This window comes from Pithys albifrons, chromosome 1 (genome assembly GCF_047495875.1).
Source record: "Pithys albifrons albifrons isolate INPA30051 chromosome 1, PitAlb_v1, whole genome shotgun sequence".
NCBI classification, from domain to species: domain Eukaryota; kingdom Metazoa; phylum Chordata; class Aves; order Passeriformes; family Thamnophilidae; genus Pithys; species Pithys albifrons.
In genome coordinates, this window is record NC_092458.1 from 75,844,992 (window position 1) to 75,862,026 (window position 17,035).

At 42.7% G+C, this 17,035-nt stretch overlaps 1 protein-coding gene across 2 annotated transcripts in view; it reads left to right on the forward strand.

Annotated features, from left to right (window-relative positions):
• The window catches only part of MAML2 (mastermind like transcriptional coactivator 2), a 211,813-nt gene that overhangs the window by 2,908 nt on the left and 191,870 nt on the right, over positions 1–17,035 (forward strand). The window lies entirely within an intron of this gene.

Consider the following 17,035-nt stretch of genomic DNA (forward strand, 5'->3'; position numbering starts at 1 on the left):
CGGCGCGGAGCGGCGGGCTGAGGGACGTGTGTGCCTTGAAGGGATTTTGGAACTGCTTGGAGTGTTTTCTGGTGGGTTTTTTTGTCTTCGGTTTTGGTTTTTTAAATCGTGTTGTGGTCCTAAAAACGCGTCGCGCGCCTCTGCCGTCGCACTCCCAAGGCGGTGACAGCGGCATTCCTAAGCAGGGCACCGGCGGTCGGCGGTGTCAGCGCGGCCCCGAGCTGGGGTGAAAAGTAGTGCTGAAGTATCTTCCGTGTTCTGAATTAAACCCCTCCACCCCATTTAATCCCGCTCGTCGGGGCTTCAGGCACCTATTTTCACTCAGTTTGCTGCCGTGCCCCTCGGACAGTGGCTCCTCCCGGGGCAGCGGGCAGTGCCGAGAGCGCTGCGGGGCAGCTCCGAGCGCTGTGGCCTCACCAGCCATGCTCAGGTTGTTATTGTCACCCTGTGCGTTTCGCGGAGCAGTGTTACCAGAGTTACCAGAGTTTTCCAGGCACTGCCACCTTTCAAATAATATGTTGACATTTTTCAACTGGAAATCGCTGGGAACATGTCAAGGAGGCGAAGCCTTGTCTCCTGTTACTTTATTACAAGCAGTCAGTGCACCAGGCTTTTGAAGGCGTATGCTGTGCTGTGCTGCCTCCCAGTTCTTAATTCTCGGCACACATAGGAAACACTGAGAGGAGTGACTGCGTCCTGATAGGCCCGTGGCTGCTATTCGAACAGCTGAAAATAGATCGCTCCCTCTGCTCCAGACATCAAACTTATCTTTCTTAGTGCCTGACGTATGCTAAAACGGGACCTTTGTGGTCGTTTCTCCCTTCTTACCCGGGAGTTCGCTGCAGTGCGTGGATCGACGTTTGGGGCTGCGTTACTCAGCATCATTCGTGAGGGTGATGATGTAAGCGTTAAATGCGATAACATTGTGTCCGAGGGGAGTTCAGGCGCTTCCACCTGACTCAGTGTTCAGATTAAATCTCCCAACATTCCTCCTCACAATCAAGAAAGCCATTATCTTATTTTTCCAGTGTGTATTAATGTAATGCTTTGCACTTGCCTTATGGGAAAAAAAAAAGACTTTTGCCTAATAATGTGTGTCCCAGAAAAATTCACTTTCTGGAATCAGGTGACGGGCCTATGTGGAGGATTATTTTGTTGGTTTGTTTTCAATTTTTTTTAATAGTTGTTACTATTATGAAATAGCTGGAGGCAGCTGTTTGAAAATGCTAAATGAAACTCCTCAAAAGAAAATATTGAAAGATTTTCATGTCTTAAATGCAGAAAGGTTGTCTTTGTTTCTGAAATACTGCTAGTGACTGTTAAGTTCCTTGCTGGAGATGCTGTGCACAGCTCTTGCTCCACCTTGCATGTTGTGTTACATCCCAGAAAACTCCACACATATATGTCCTTGACAAGTTAAAGGTCTGACAAAGTCCCCATCATTTTTGCATGGTAACATTCAGTAATCCTGCTGACTAGGTATGTGACTGCAGCGAGCATGACGTTTGGGAGCCTGAACTGTTTTCTGATACTGAAGAGATGCTGGCTCATGAAGCAGCATTGATGTAATGGTATCACTGCACCTCGCTGGTCATCCCACTCTATGCTTGACACAGACATTCCTCATCTGCTGCTGTGGTAGGACTGCCTAATTAAGATACAGAGAGAGGCATCAGTTCAGAGTCATGTCTCTGTGTCATGGAGATACATGTTCCCCTTACCAAGAGCTTCTTAGAACATTGTTGCATATATTGACAAAGAAAAGCAAAATGCAGGTGTCTAAGTGGGATGAATTCAAGTGGCTGAGGGTCATATATCAGGTAGTATAGAAGTGTGCTTCTGTTCTTGTAAACTCAGAGGGCAGGGGTGGACCAGGAAATAATAGGGTGTTGCTTTTCGTCTAGCCACAGCTGGAAAAGGAATTTGCTCTGCCAGTTATTCCAATGGTACTTGAAGAGGACGGACAAGGCAGACTAAGCCTGTTGTCTTGTGCTTTATAAATAGATGGGAAGAGAACATCTCTAAGCAGAATTCATCCTCTATGGGGTGTTTCCCAATAGGAAATGCAGTGGAAGCCTTACATGCACTATTCCTCTAATTCCAGACATTTTCCTTGGAGCAGATCTGAGGTGCACAGGGTCCTGGAAAAAGGGGTAACTGAGCTTCAGTTGTGGCAGGTATAGCTCTGGCACAAGAAAGCACAAGACAGAAGCACTGGTGTGAGTCTCACACTGAGCATGTAAAACTGCACACATTTCTGACTCCAAGGTGAATGTAAAGCTCCACCTGCTTTGCTGTAGGTCCACCCATTAAAAAAAACCCCACACCTCCACACAGATATATGTGCAAAGGCAGTCATATGTGCAAAGGCCGTCATAACTCTCAGTGGAGACTTCTGGCTATCAGGATGCTTTTAGTCTGCAAAACCCAGCCGGGTTGTTTGCTTTGCTTTGCAGGTCCCACTGCTCTTGTTACATTTTTAGTGGCATTGGATGGATCATTTACACAGTTGGACTCACGAGTAAATATTTGACACTCGGTAACATTTGAAACAATGTTCACTTGAACATATCAAAGAGCTTGAAGTGACTAACATTGTTGATACTATTATTTGATAATTATCTTTTCCCAGTGGAGAGTTTAAACCTGGCAGAGACAGAGTTTTTAGTGGGGTTTTGTTTGGGCTTAATTTGACGGTGTTACTTTGATTTTTGAGAAAGTATTTTTGGCATCAGCATTTTCTGATTGGAGAGTGGAGATCAGATTTTTTAGCTGAACTGGTGGATGTATGTGTGTGTGTGTGTGTGTGTGTGTGTGTGTGTGTGTGTGTGTGTGTGTGAAGGAGAAATTTATTCTTCAGGACATGGTTAGGGAAGCTTTTGTATTTTCTGCCTCCCTGCATTTCCCAAGAGCTGACATTTGTTTATTTATATGGTGGTGTTACTTTTCATGCTGCAGAGTGGAACAGATAAAATGTTCTGTCTTTCTTTTATACATACATCTATATGTATGTATATGCCCTCCAGCACTTAGCTGTTTATACTATTTATGTTATATATAAACAGCTCTGGAGGGCATTCCTCAGTGGCTTAAGCACTGAACTGGTAATACCAAAGTTCTTGCACTGCAGTTTCAAGTCTCCAGCAGCCAATTCATTCCATCATTCTCCTAACATAGGCTGCGTCCTACTCATTTTGCTCTTTTAAGCCAGGAGCTCTGTCTTATGGGCATTATTGTGTTATTCAGGTCAGATTCTTTCATTGCAGCCATCACACTGGTGGCTGTGAGTGTGTTAAGGGGTGTTTGTCATCAGTCACAAGTGACTTGTTCTACTTTCACCCATCTCAGAGTTGTGCTGAATTTATCATTCTAAGAATTAATTTAAAATAAAAACTAAATATTTTCTCTACTTGGAAAAGTGACTGTGAAAGTGTTCTGCTCCCCACATGTAATCTGCAAGCAGGTGGAAAAAAAAGGGAAAACAATCCCATAAAGGTGATGTATCCAAGGAAGAGGGCAATGTGTTAATTCCTCCTGCTCCCCTAAATTCTCATCAACAGCTGGGAGTCAATGGGTTTGTCCCAGTTCTCTGAGGACCTTAGTGGAAAACAGGGTTGCCTAACTGGTACCAAGAGCCAAGGCTGACTTGTAAAACCTCAGTTTAGGCAGTTATTTTATGTAGAGATCCTGAATTAATTTCCTTAATTTCCTTATGACTTTTTTTTATGATCCACACTGTGCTTGCTGAGGTTTGGCCTCCTCTGTGCTAGCATTAAAGATCTCTGAGTATTTGAGAAAGAACGATTGTGCTCTGGTATCTTTGACCAAGTTTACACCTACCCCATCTTCCAAGCTCTTTGCTTTGTTTACTAGTTGGCTGCCAGGGTACACAGCATAAATACTGCATTTTCTGGCTATGGATGTATGTAAGTTTGGGAAGTGGTCTGAAGTAAGTAGAGTAAGGTGACCAGCTGTGGGTGAAGTGACATTACAGTGTGGTAAGCACAGGTGGATTAAAGCACAGACCATTCTGTAAAGTTAGATTAGGATCTTATGACTGACAAAGTTTAGTGACAAAGCAGTGAAATGTTCTGTTTGTGATATGAAGGATTACTGTCTGCTCCTTGGGCTTCTGCAGGAGTGAAGCTGTGTTCTGATGAAGACAATTTATGTAGCTGAGTCAGGTAGAATGAGTAAGTCATATTGTCTTTGTGGGTACAACACTTTGGTCTGCTGTCATGGGCCTGCTGGCCTGTAGGGAGCAATTTGGTTAGGATGGACATGGGAACCATTTAAAATCTTTGTTCCCCTCATCCATGAGAACATTTTCCAAACCAAAATCAAGAAGACTTCCTGGAAGATGCATAAAAGCTATATTTAATAAAAAGCTCAGCAAGTGAATTTTTTAAATTTATGCTAGTGTAGGAGCCTTTTCAGGCCTAGCTCTCCCATCAAATCACTTGCCCCCTTTAAAGATTTTTAAGCTTGGAATACATTTAATGAAGGTCTCCTCCTTTCTGCAACTCTTTAACAGATTGTTTCCACCACCAAAGTTTCTCTAGGTAGTAACAGAGGAACAGCGTCTCTGCCTGGACTTGAGGCTCTCTCCAAGGCCAGTCTGTGCACTCATTAACCTCCCTGGCTATTATGTGTTCTGGTAGAGGTCTTGCATCCCCTGCAGTGGTCAAATTGAGTCCCTGGTCTGTAGCACCACAACAAAGAAAAGTGATATAGAGCTTCTGTTTGTTCTGCACTGAGAAGTGTGGCTCTAGCAAAAATGTTAGCAACTCTGGGAGGAAATCTGAACCTTAGAAAAGTCCATCTGAGTCAGAGAAACTGTTTTGCCAAAACTTTGACATGCATCACTCTTAGTACTTCTGCCCACTCAAAGAACGCTGCCTGCAGAAGGTGTATGTGGAGTTCAGTTGCGTTGCAGTGACTGAAAAAACCCCACCAGCTACGTTAGTCAGAACATGCCTCCATTTCTCTTCCTAACTGCTGTCAACACTCCCTTCTACCAAGATATCATTCTCAGAGGCCAGTTGTAGTCTGCCCTTCTCATTGAATCCATTGGCTTATGAAACTGAAACTTACCCATATCTCATCACTGGAAAAGAAGTGCTCCATCCTGGTCCCTTTGACAGCTTTGGAAAGGGTGATATCTCCACTGCTCCATTTATATTGCACCTCCTATGAGGTGCAGGAGGAGCTGGAGGTTGGCAAGCTGCACCAGCCAACAAAGCACTGACATAAAGGTGTCAGCTGCGTCTCTGTGTCCTTGCACATGTCCCCTGCTGTGCCACTATTTTTCTTCTGTGTTTAAACTCTTCAGGTGGCACCATCTCACTAGCACATAGGACCTTGGTTTCTTCTGAAGGCTCAATTCTACATGATAATTACCTGACACCATCACATCTATGGAGTTCAGGCAGGTGATTAAAGCACCACTATACAATACTTTAAAGGGCACACAATCAGCTACATGGTGCCTAGAAGAGCTTTAGGAACTTGGTTGCTCTGAAGAGAAGAGGATCTAGGTCTTTGCTCTTTGACCTCTCTCCAGTGCCTGCATGTCAGTGTTGTCCTGCATGTCTTCCCAGTGGTAGTATTCCCAGCAGCAGTAGGATCAGGCTGATGGGATTCATGATGGGTCTGTATTTCCCACAAATCTTAATTAGTGTCTGTAAACCTGAAAAGAGTGGTCTTCCCCATATCACACTGCTCCAGTCTGGAACAGCTTTGAGCAGTGAAAGAAGCAGTGGTTTTGGCTGCAGAAAAGGAGATGGTGCCGAGTGAGATTTGGGTCACATTTTCAACTTAACAGTATTAAGAGACAAACTTTATTTTTTCTGAGCTTTTTTCTTTTTTTTCCCCTTTTAAATAAAAGCATAAACTATTTATGTCCCATATTTCCATTGGAAAGCTTCCTATGGCTACTTCAGTGCCAGATTGTGAATTTGTTATACTTTGTCAGGTTCTTCTGAAGTATTAATAGATGCAAGTAATCCATCTATAATTGTACTGAAGTGCCAACACCAATACCTAAAACAAAAAACCTGCAACCCCCAAGCAACAGTTTTTAGGTGACCACGCTGTAAATTAAAAAGTAAGTGTTTCTACTTAGACTCTAGGATCTACTCAACAGATTACTCCTGTTATTTCACTTCCATAGACCTCAGTTTCCTTTATGAAAGATACTATTTATCATCTTTGTAAAGTACATTGAGATCTGGTGGTGAGTTTTATGACTGAGAAGACAAATTCATTATTGATGGAGCCTAAGACAGGAGTTTTGGATGTTTGCTTTGGCAAAGCCTTTGAGGTGTATTCAAATCACCTTTTCAGCTTTGACCCACAGATATGAGTACTGGAAATACAAACCCAAATGAATCTTTCTTGCTTTACTTGCTCTTTGTCCTGCATCAGTTTGTACTCAAATTAGTCTCCCAATTAAGTTATCTGTGTCCCAAGTTTCATGTACTTGATGCTTCAGCAAACTGAGAGCAAAGTGGAGCTGGAACCGAGATCATATACACAAGTCATCAGTTCTGTGTGAGACTGTAGTGTCATCCCAGTTCTAGCAGGTGGGAACTACCTTGTCCAGTGTTGCCTCCCATCTGGTAGTTATGGAGGATGGTTCGCATTTATGGATCAGAGCAGGAGAAAGACTCAGCAATGTTTCTTAATTGAATAATTTACTCAAAATTTCAACACACTTACTGAAAAATTGTACTTTCTTTTAGTTTTAATTTGAAAATACCTCACACCTGTGGTTTCAAATACACATTTTGGCATTTCCCTGAAGAATTTCCTTTTGCTTTGAAATGTCTCCTGTAACTATTTTTATCTCTGTCGCTCAGTTATAATTCTGATGCGCTTGCACACCCAGCTGAATTAAGGTGCAGAGAAATTAGTACCAATTAGGAATTGACATGAACATGATTCTGACAAGTGAGGATGCAGATCTTGCAGACCCATTTACCCTGCTTGCTGAGCCTGGCAGCTGGCTGATAGTCCCGGTAAGATCCTGGGCTAGCAGATGAAACCCCAAGAAGGTTCATCGTGGCTACTCTGTTTTGAAACAAAACATGCACTTGTGCAAGAGTCATCCCTATGGTACTCTGGCTTTATTACAGAGCTCTGCAGCCACCTCCCTAGAGTAGGTGTTACACAAACACCCAGTGATTGCTGTGCCCTTGCCTATGTATCTTAGGGCCTCAAGAGACAAGATAGATAAAGAATGGAAGGAGGAACAGAAGCACAGAAAGGTCAAGTGTCTTGCCCAAGGTCAAAAAGCAGGTCACTGGCAGAGCTGGGAACGGAGCCCAGATTTCCTGACTCCTAGTCCAGCACTCTATTAATCATCTCTTCACTTTGTGTTCCATGGCCTGTTACTGTCCATAGGAAATGTGAGGATGACTTTCCAACAGCTTCAGTGTTAATTCCTAATTTTGGAAATTATTGATCATCAGCACATAATTGAGATTCAGAGGTCGTGTACTGGAATCTTGTACATGTACATGCACTACAAAACTTAGAACTTTCTAAGTGCTTTAGGTATGGATTTCATTCCAAAAGACTGAAAAACCATATTTCTTAATTCCAAATATTTCTTCTAAGTCAGATTTTTCAAGTCTTTTTTTCCCTTACATTGTGCACAGAGTGGCTTGTTTTTACAGCCTTACTCATCATGGTTGAACTCCTGTATTGGTGCTTGCCCTATAAATTATTTCTTCCTTGAAAATGAGTTGCAACAGTTACTTAGTTAGCAGAGCTTTGCTTCTTCATGAAATTTCCCAGTGAAACACTCAGAAAACCAGATAGCTGGAAAGTCCTGAGACACTTATGGTACTTGCCTGTTTTCATTCCTCACTGTACAACGTATTCAGTTTTTGAAGTCTTTCGAGGGATTATCTTAATCACAAAGTTCATTATACCTGTGATATTTTTTTTTCTTCCCAAAAATTTTGACTTGAGGCAAAACTCTGGCTACTGTGGTAATGACTTATCAAGAGTCTCTTGTAAACAATAGTATAATCACTTTCTTATAGTCATGGCAACAGTGTTTAAGCAATGAGCTTACTAAACATAATGTGCACCGTCTCCACTGAATAGCTGTTGCAGCATTGAAGTGTATGCTGCTCATTTTCAGAGGACTCAGGGACATAAATTATTCAGCAAAACAACACTGCTTCAGAAAGCGTCTTTAAAATTGTTGCATTTCGTACTAGCCAAAGAAGGATGCTTATTTGTGCTGACAGGGCTGTGTTTAATTATTGCACAATAGTGTAGTCTTTGGGCTAGGTCTGCTCCCACTGAATGTAAGGGTGTCTGTCTAAAAGCATTAGAGGACTGTGCTACTTGTAGGCAGGGTCATGCTTCCCCTGGTAATGTTTGCTGCCATGCAGGGTAGAATGGCTTAGGAGGATGCATCCTGCACATATCCGTGGTATGAGAGGTGGTAACTAGGTGCAAAAGAACTTGGTTCAACAAACAGGGGGTTTACTACAGAAGGGCCAGTCCCTTCCCTGGCTCAGAGGATCACCTGGATTCCTTTTCAGTAGGTTGGGAAGGCACGTTGTTGAGTGGGTGACTTGACAGGAAGCTTAAGAGTTGAATCCCAAGAGAAGAAGCTGTCTCTGCTTTTTCTGTTTATTTTGGTTTTTTACATCTCTCTCATTCAAATAACTAGACCTGGAAGAAAGACCTTTTAGGCAACAGTTGTTATTCTGGGATGAGTCATTCCACCAGATTTTAGAAATGCCACCCCAGTGACAGTTGGCAAAAATTCTGCTTAGGCTGTTCAGTTTATGTTTTTCACTTTGGAAAATCAGACCGTTTATTTAGGGTTCTGTTGCTTTAGAAACCATCTCTCCTCGCCTTGCCTTGCCTTGCCTTGCCATGCCTTGCCTTTCCTTCCCTTTCCTTCCCTTCCCAAACCTTTCCTTTCCAAACCTTCCCAAACCTTCCCTTCCCAAACCTTCCCTTCCCAAACCTTCCCTTCCCAAACCTTCCCAAACCTTCCCTTCATAAACCTTCACAAACCTTTCCAAACCTTCCCTTTCCTTTCCTTCCCTTGCCTTCCCTTCCCTTTCTTTCCCTTCCCTTGCCTTGTCTTCCCTTCCCTTCCTTTTCCTTTTTATTCTTTCCTTTTTTTCTTACCTTTCCTCTGTTTTTCTCTATCCCCACTCTTTTTTCTCTTTTCCTCACTGCTATGGTGTCTCAACATCTGAGTTTTTCAGTCTTGATTCTGGTCTGATTTGCCCCTCCTGAAACTGCCTATTGGAAATACTATGGACGTGGCAGTGTGGAACATCAGCCTAATGCAGGATCAAGCTTTTTATTTCTGGTCATTATGCTAGTTTATAGTCAATTATTTTGTTTTCCAAAGAAATGCATTCTCTCTGCTTCTCTGAAAGCTTTTCATTCAACACCCTTCCAAGCTAGATACACTTGGTCTTCCACATGCGGCTGCTTACCTCTGTGGCCCAGTTCCCGGAAACAGTTATGCATGTGCTTAATTGTGCACACATGGGTAATCGCACTGAAATCAAGATGTGTCGAATTAAGCAAGTCTAGAAATATTTGCAGGGTTTGGTCTTTGTTCAACAAACAGGCCTCAGCCTGGCTGAAGTCCATGACATGTTACAAAAAGAATCCAAGTTCCAGAAGTAAGTAGTTTATTAATTATCAGTTGACTTATTTCCTTAAACCAGTTAATTCTGTACTTCTAAAAACGACTTTCCATTTTTCCTTCAAATCTTATTGCCCTTCCTTTCACACTCATTTTTCCTGCTCACTGCTCAACTCTCAGCAGACCTGAGCTGCCAGCCACATGATCCTCTTTCATAATGATTTGAGTTCTGATGTTTCTTTTTTCCTAACAACTTTGTGTATTGCCATAAAGGTTCCTTGGACATATTTTGGCCAGCTTTTAGGGAGAGAGAGTGTCACAGTGTTTCAGACCTTCATTTCCAAATGCAGTATTAAATATAATCCTTATAATTATAGCACTGCCACTTGGACCACTGTAGTTCAGGCTATGTCAATATGTCATCAAAAGCTCTCTTTCTCAGGAGCTGGAACTCGGTCATGTTGATTGAATTGAAATTTGATTGCCAGCAGCTGCAAACACACTCTGGCCCCATACCCCCACCTTCCTGCTTTTTTTTTCCTTTTACCACAAAATTCTCTTGCTTTCCATCAAAGTCGTGAGTTTAGAGAACAGAGATAATGGCTTATTCCAGGCTCAGTTATTCTGAGCCAGTCCTTTGGGTAAGTCTAGACTGTCCTTTGAGGGGTGCCTGAGGCAACCTGAAAGTACAATTTACTGTCTGTGTGGATGGTGAATGTGAGAGCACAGGGCCAGGTTCAGCACAAAGTCCATCCTCAGACTAGGTGTGACCATCCTCCATGCAGGAGCTCTTAGGATGCCATCAATGTCAAACTCAGCAGCTAAAGAAGCTGTAGATGTGCCTGGGCTGAAGTCTGTGAGGCTCCTGTGTGAGCAGTGCTGGGAGCACCACAGTCCTCTCCTCTCTTGTTGCTTTGGTCCATCACCATACAGACCTCGCTATTCATCTAAGCAAGGGCATCAGGACAAGGGTAATCTCCAGCCATAGTTTATACTGCAAATTTAACACACAACTTTTTTAGTCCTAAGGGACTAGGGGAAAAACTGGCTTTGAACTGAGAAAAAAAAATAAAATTGGTATCCAGTAGTTATATAGCATGATCCTGTCATTTTTCATACTTAGAAACCGCAACAACCCCCCAGCATTTATAGCATGAGACATCCAGGTTTTAAAAATTGCCACTTGCTAATACACAGTAAGGCCCTTTAGTCCATGTATTTACAGGTGAGCGAGAATAGCTCTACAGAAGTTAATCCAGTCCCTTGAGTAAACAGTATGTACTTCTAAAAATTTTTGCATAAAGTAACTGTATGTAAGGCCTTGGATATACATTTGTACCACACACAATACATCTGAGGGCCCCTGCTAGAGCCAGCATGGCTAGTGAGGTCGATAACTCCCTTGCTAGTGTACTAGATGTGTGGTCATTCTGTTGTGCCATGAAGGGTAACTGTCTTTGGATGACCAGTGTGCCAAAAGGGCTATTTACTGCAACAGACTATTATGTGGTTCTCGCAGCCCTCTCCCAGAACATACGATCTGTGCTTGGGTCTCTGAGGCTGTCATCAAAGCATAGGCTCTTTGACACAGGTCAGAAGGACTCTTCACCATAGCCTCATGTTGTGACTTCTGGTCACAAAAGTCACACTCATCCCCTTACTCTGGTAAAGTTCTTCTCCGTCATCCCCCTCCTCCACTTCCCAAAGCTGTTAGCCATTCCAACTCCTCCACAATCACCCCTCTCTCACCTGGGCTATTGACCTCCCTTCTCTCCTTTCATGCTCCTGACACTGCTTCATAATGTTGTTTTTCTAGCTTGGAAAGGCCAGAGGGCCAGGCTAAAAGAGAGATGCTGAACACATGTTTTCCACGTGTTCTCCTCATCTTCCCTCGTACTGCTCCTCTAGCTCATTTTACTTCAACTGGAAATCTAATGACCATGAGTGTATTCTCTCCTCCTCTCATTACTTTTAAAGAGGATGAGCTCGAAGGTCCTGCATCATTGTCATAAGAAACTTAGAGCAAAAACTTTTTTGAGTTGAGAAGGCTCTTGTGGGTTCTTTGGCCCCTCACCACAAGCCATGAGTACTCACAGATTGGGCATGAAGTTATGAATGCTCAGGCTCCAGTTCAGAAAAATACTTAAAGAAATGTGTGAACTAAACATATGATTAAATACTTTTTGGGTTGAGTGCTGCTTCCTTGAAGTGGAGCCCATCCTGGAGAAGGCATCTTTATTGGTCTGATGCAGAAAATACTTAAGAGTATACCAAAGTTTTAAGAATAGTAGCACATCCACTATCTTGTATTTTTAATGACTCTTAAATAGGGTAGGGTCAGGTGGGAAAGGCAGGAAATCTGGAGACTCTTCTGATCACCTTTTATGTTTTGACTAGTGCTCCAGAATCTGAGTGTTTCTGAACTCTAAGAATATTTTGGTAATGCTGCTGCCTGTATGCCACTGTAATGCTCTGTAATGTTCTATAATGTGTGTTGTGTGCCCATATGTAGATTATTTAAAGCTATACAATTAAGTGAGGGGAAATTATATCTTAGAAAGGAAATTTTCTTAGAATTAGAATTATTTCTGTGACTGTGATTGATGGCGAGTTGGACACTTGGACTTCTGAATTCCTCTCCCGCATCCCAAAGATCAGTCTGGGAACAGCTAGGAGTCCAAATCTTTTTTACTTATAACATCTAGGTATCTAATCTTCTCTGTACTGAACTGAAACCAAGAGGAACTGGATATGTAATTGTATTTTTGAATCGCAGCCTAGAATCTCTGGACACCTTTGGAAAATGTATCCCTATTAGATTTTGCTTGAGTCAAGAATACAGACTGAAGTTACTGCTCACAAAAAAAAGCTGACACGTGACATCAGTTCATCACTCAATGAGTCAGCCATCAGTGCCAGAGGTCAAAGTATTCTTTCTATTTGCCTAAGAAGTAGTTACCTATTTACTTTCTGAAATTATGCTTATAGTACTAACATGACATTTTGGTTTGCTGTACAGCTAAAACTCTATTTTTAAATGCCTTATAAAAAGACAGGCCTTGTTGTTTTTTGAAAAGTTAGAAATACTAGAGAACAAATGTAAAAGGCCCGTTTCCTTCCTTGCAACTGTGTGTGATCTAGGAAAAATCCTAAACTGTGCTAATAAGAGACAGTCCAGTCTCTTTTCTTGCCAGTGATTTAAGTGTATTCCTTCAGAGAATGCTGAATTATTAGCATTGCCTTATGATCTGTCACTGTTTCTCCTTTCCCTTTGTTTTGGCTTTTCTTTCTTTAGATATATTACTAAAATATATAAAAAAACCTCTACAGGCAATAATTTATTAAGAAGGGGTTTACCTGTAAAGGACTCTAGGCATATCACACACAGGAAGGTCCCAGCTGGGAAACATAATATTAATGCTGGAACTCTCAGGCTCACTGGTTGTCACAGGTGCTTGGTTCTTTCAGGGTCCTGGGATGCCTGGACTTCCCAGCACATGTGGTAACCATCGATCTTAGTGTGGTGCTACGAGGCCAGTGCTACGAGCTGAGGGCAGAATCAGAGCTGAAGGACAAAGGAAGAAAGTGAAATTTTGCTATCAGTGCCTGAGTGCCTCTCTCTGTACAATTCTATGCAAAGGCAGCTTGGAAGAATTCCCTGGGACTAAGGAAAGCAAATAGTACAGAGCAGGATAGTCATCCTTTCAAAGAGTAGAAAAAATATTTTATCATTTTTCAAGGAAAAAAAACACTGATCCAATTTGACCAACTCCATTACAGCAGTGCAACAGGAGCCAAGTGGCCAGATCTATTTTATAAGCCCTATTACAAACCATTCATGTCTAAAACTTGTACCTTTCCATCTCTTGATATGCTTTGTCTCCTTAGATCATACTTTCTCCCTCAGCACTAAACCCCTCTTTATCCATCACCTTTTCTGCTTCACAAACCTTCCATGTGCACAGTGAAGTTTGTGTGGGCACCAATTAATGTGAGTGCTTTGAAGGGAAGTCCAGAGCCATTGCTGCTCACAGAAGCAAGGAGCTACCGGTTAGGACATGGTTTCTTCTGAAATGGACTGTAAGGCTACAAGATTATAGGAGCAATGGACTTGAAAGCAAAACAAATCTGCCTAGAGCAAGAAAGACTTAAGTCCTGCAGGAACAACTGTGTCAGTCAAAGTCTCTTGTAACCCTCTCCTATCTAATCTAATCTAATCTAATCTAGCACATCAGTATCTTTACTGCATTTATTACCTTCTTATCAAGGAATGACAGGAAGGAGATTGGGGCCTTGGTAAAAACATGAGGCAGTGAGGCATGAGACATTCTGTGGAGCAGAGGTTGAGAGAGCTGTACAAGCTCTTTTACTTGGCACTGAGCATTGCAAACAGCAGACCTTCTTGTACTTCCCCCATCTCACTGACTTTGCAGTGGTGAGGACCTGGTTGCAGAGGTTTGGTGTGGGTGACTGAGACACTATAGCCCATAAATGGATTGTTCAAAGGTTTCCTATGACTTAGAGGGTTTCTTCTGCAAAATTCAAACACAAGGTCATAGATCTCAATAATGCACTCAGAAACTTTATTAATGAGATCATTTTTCTGAACCGGTCCTGGAGTTTCTGCACCCTCAGATTTCATTTGGTTTCCTTGATGGGAACAAGCTACAGCTATTGTCAGTGTTCACTTTCATTTAGGTTTACTTGTGGCAGTCCTCAGTATATCATGGTTAGGATGGTCCAGTTAATCAACCCTCCTTCTCACTGCCTCCCCCTTTCATTTATTTATCTGCCCTTCCAGCAATTCCTCTTACATAGCAGTTACTGCAGCAGAACTGCCTAGTTATGCCGCAGCAGAAACTCAGAATCACATAATGAGTAAGGTTGAAAGGAACCACAGTGGGTCATATGGTCTAACCTCTCTGCTTAAGCAGGGTCATCCTAAAGCAAGTTGAACAGGATTTTGTCCAGATGGTTCTGGAATATCTCTGGTGATGGAGATGTTGCCTTAGCCCTGTGAACACAGACACTTTGAAAACAGGTTAATGGAGAAAGATACACAGGTTACCTTTATTAGAAGCTTCTAAGGTGCAAACCACAAAGGTCTGACCAACCCCCCAGGCGTGTTACAACTTTTATAACTTCTCTAGTAATTTGCATATAAGATATTAACATCCAATCATCATTATCATTTCCCTTGTGGGTCCACCCATAGGGGTCTTCAGAACTGCCCCTTGGAGACTTTCCAGGGGCTGTTAGGCCTTCCTTTTATGTTTTGTCTTCTGTTATCTGCAGGTGGCTTCTCACAAACACCATGGCCTTGGCAGAGCCTGAGAAAGCACCCGATCTTGTGGGAAAGACATTTAATAACTGAATTTAGGATCTGAGCAGCCTAGAAGAACTTATGTGGTTCCAAAATCTACCAAAAATACATTAAATCCTTAAGCATCAGAGATTCCATCACTTCTCTGGGCAACCTCTTCCAGTGAGGAACTCAAGTGATAAAAAAGAAACACCCTTCACACAAGTGATTCCCAAACGAAGCAGGGCAGGGCACCACCAGAGATGCTTATGCTCAGGCTCTTTCAAGCAGGGGACTGTGCTCCTGCGATGCAGCATCAAAAAAAGAGAGTGGCCCCCCATGAACCAACATGGAAAGCTCCCTGTCTCTTAGCCAGGTTAGGGATGTGCTGGTGCTGAGTCTTTCTGCAGTAGCCAGGATGGGGTGCTTAGCAGGAGACAGTCAGTGCCTTCCCCCCTCACAGCAGGCAGAAGAAAGCCGTGAAAACCCTCCTGAAAAAGAGAGTACAAAATTAAGCTGGAGTACTTGGTTCCTATTGGAACAGTTTCAGCTTGCACTGGTGATGGTGCCTGCTGTTGTGTCTAAAGGGTGTTGGGCAGCAGTAAACAGCTGATGTGATGGGGGGTGCAGACAGAGAAACCAGAGCAACAGGCACCTGGAGCTGTTGAGGCTAATGGCAAGGGACATCTTTGATATGAACTGGGCAGGGCTAAACCATAATGTAGGATGATAGTGTGAAGGGCTTCACATTTGTTTTCCCAGTGTGGGCTAATTGATTCCTTTGCCTGCACAGGAACTCTAGGCAGATGGTTGAGAACTCTCACCCCATCTGTCTGTGAAGGGAATGAGTACCTGGTGTTGCAGAGTGAAAAGATATGATTTACTGACAAGGAATAGGTTTGCATGCAGAAAGGCACTTGAACAGCTGTGTACAAAGCAGAAAGTGAACATGCAGATCCTTGGCTAGGGCAGGACCCTACCGTTTTATACTCAATCTCATTACTTTCTTCTGAATAACACCAGTAAAAGATAGAAGAGACGCTGTACTGATAACAACGAGGCTGAAATTTCACCTCTGGTTAATAAGCCATTTGATCTTTGCTTTTGTGGTCTCTCTGGAATCCAATCTGACCTCCTCCAGCTGAGGATGCCCCTTGGTGCTCACATCCTGATGCACTTCTGCAGCCATCACCAATGGCACATGGGGAATTGATAGCAGGAATGTCACATTCATCCAAAAGCTTCCCAGCCTGTTGAAGGGAATCTTACCACAGCTGAAGCAGACTAATGAATAGCTCTATGTTGCTTTTATGGATCTGTAGGTCTTGTAGGTTTTTAGACTGCTGTGGCAGTGCATCACAGAGTCCCAGGAGGAAAGGAGGAAGTTGTGTTGTTGTTTCTCAGTAGGAGCCACTGGGGTTGTACTAGTGACTCTGTTCACAGAGAAGACAGTGATCATGTTGCCACTGAATAAAAAAGGACTAGGCCAACCCTTAAATTTTATATTCTCAATATAAGTAAAAATCCAAATTTATATAATTTTTATAGAACTCAGTTCAGATTGAGTGGCTTTGTTCAGGTCATCAGTATATATATCATAGGGTAACCTCTTTTTTTTTGTGTTCTTGTTCATGTTAGCACACAGAGACTTGCATGCTAACCACTGTTTTCACCACCACCAAATTCTAGAGGTCAGGGACCTCTAGAATTAAATTTATGAGCTATCATAGTGTGGGCTAAAGAACCAGCTCTTTTAGGGTAGTAGCGGAAAGACTCATTTCCGCTGTGGATGAGCCACAGAAACGGATGCATAACACACACTGACCAGTGGGTTATATTTTGGCACCTGTACTGGGTAGATGTAACCCAGTGGCCAGGGTGAAGCAATCTTAAAATGGCATTGAACATACCATGGGTAAGGCCTCATCACACTGTGGGCATCCTGTAAAGTACTTCTCTTGCCAGTGAGAGTTTAACTCAGTTTAGTTAGGGTATCCAGCTTTGTATTAGTTGCAGTAAATCCTGCCTAAGCCATGTGTGTGTCTATCACATAGAAAGCTCACTGTCTTGCTTAAGCTATCCACACCACAATGTCTGTA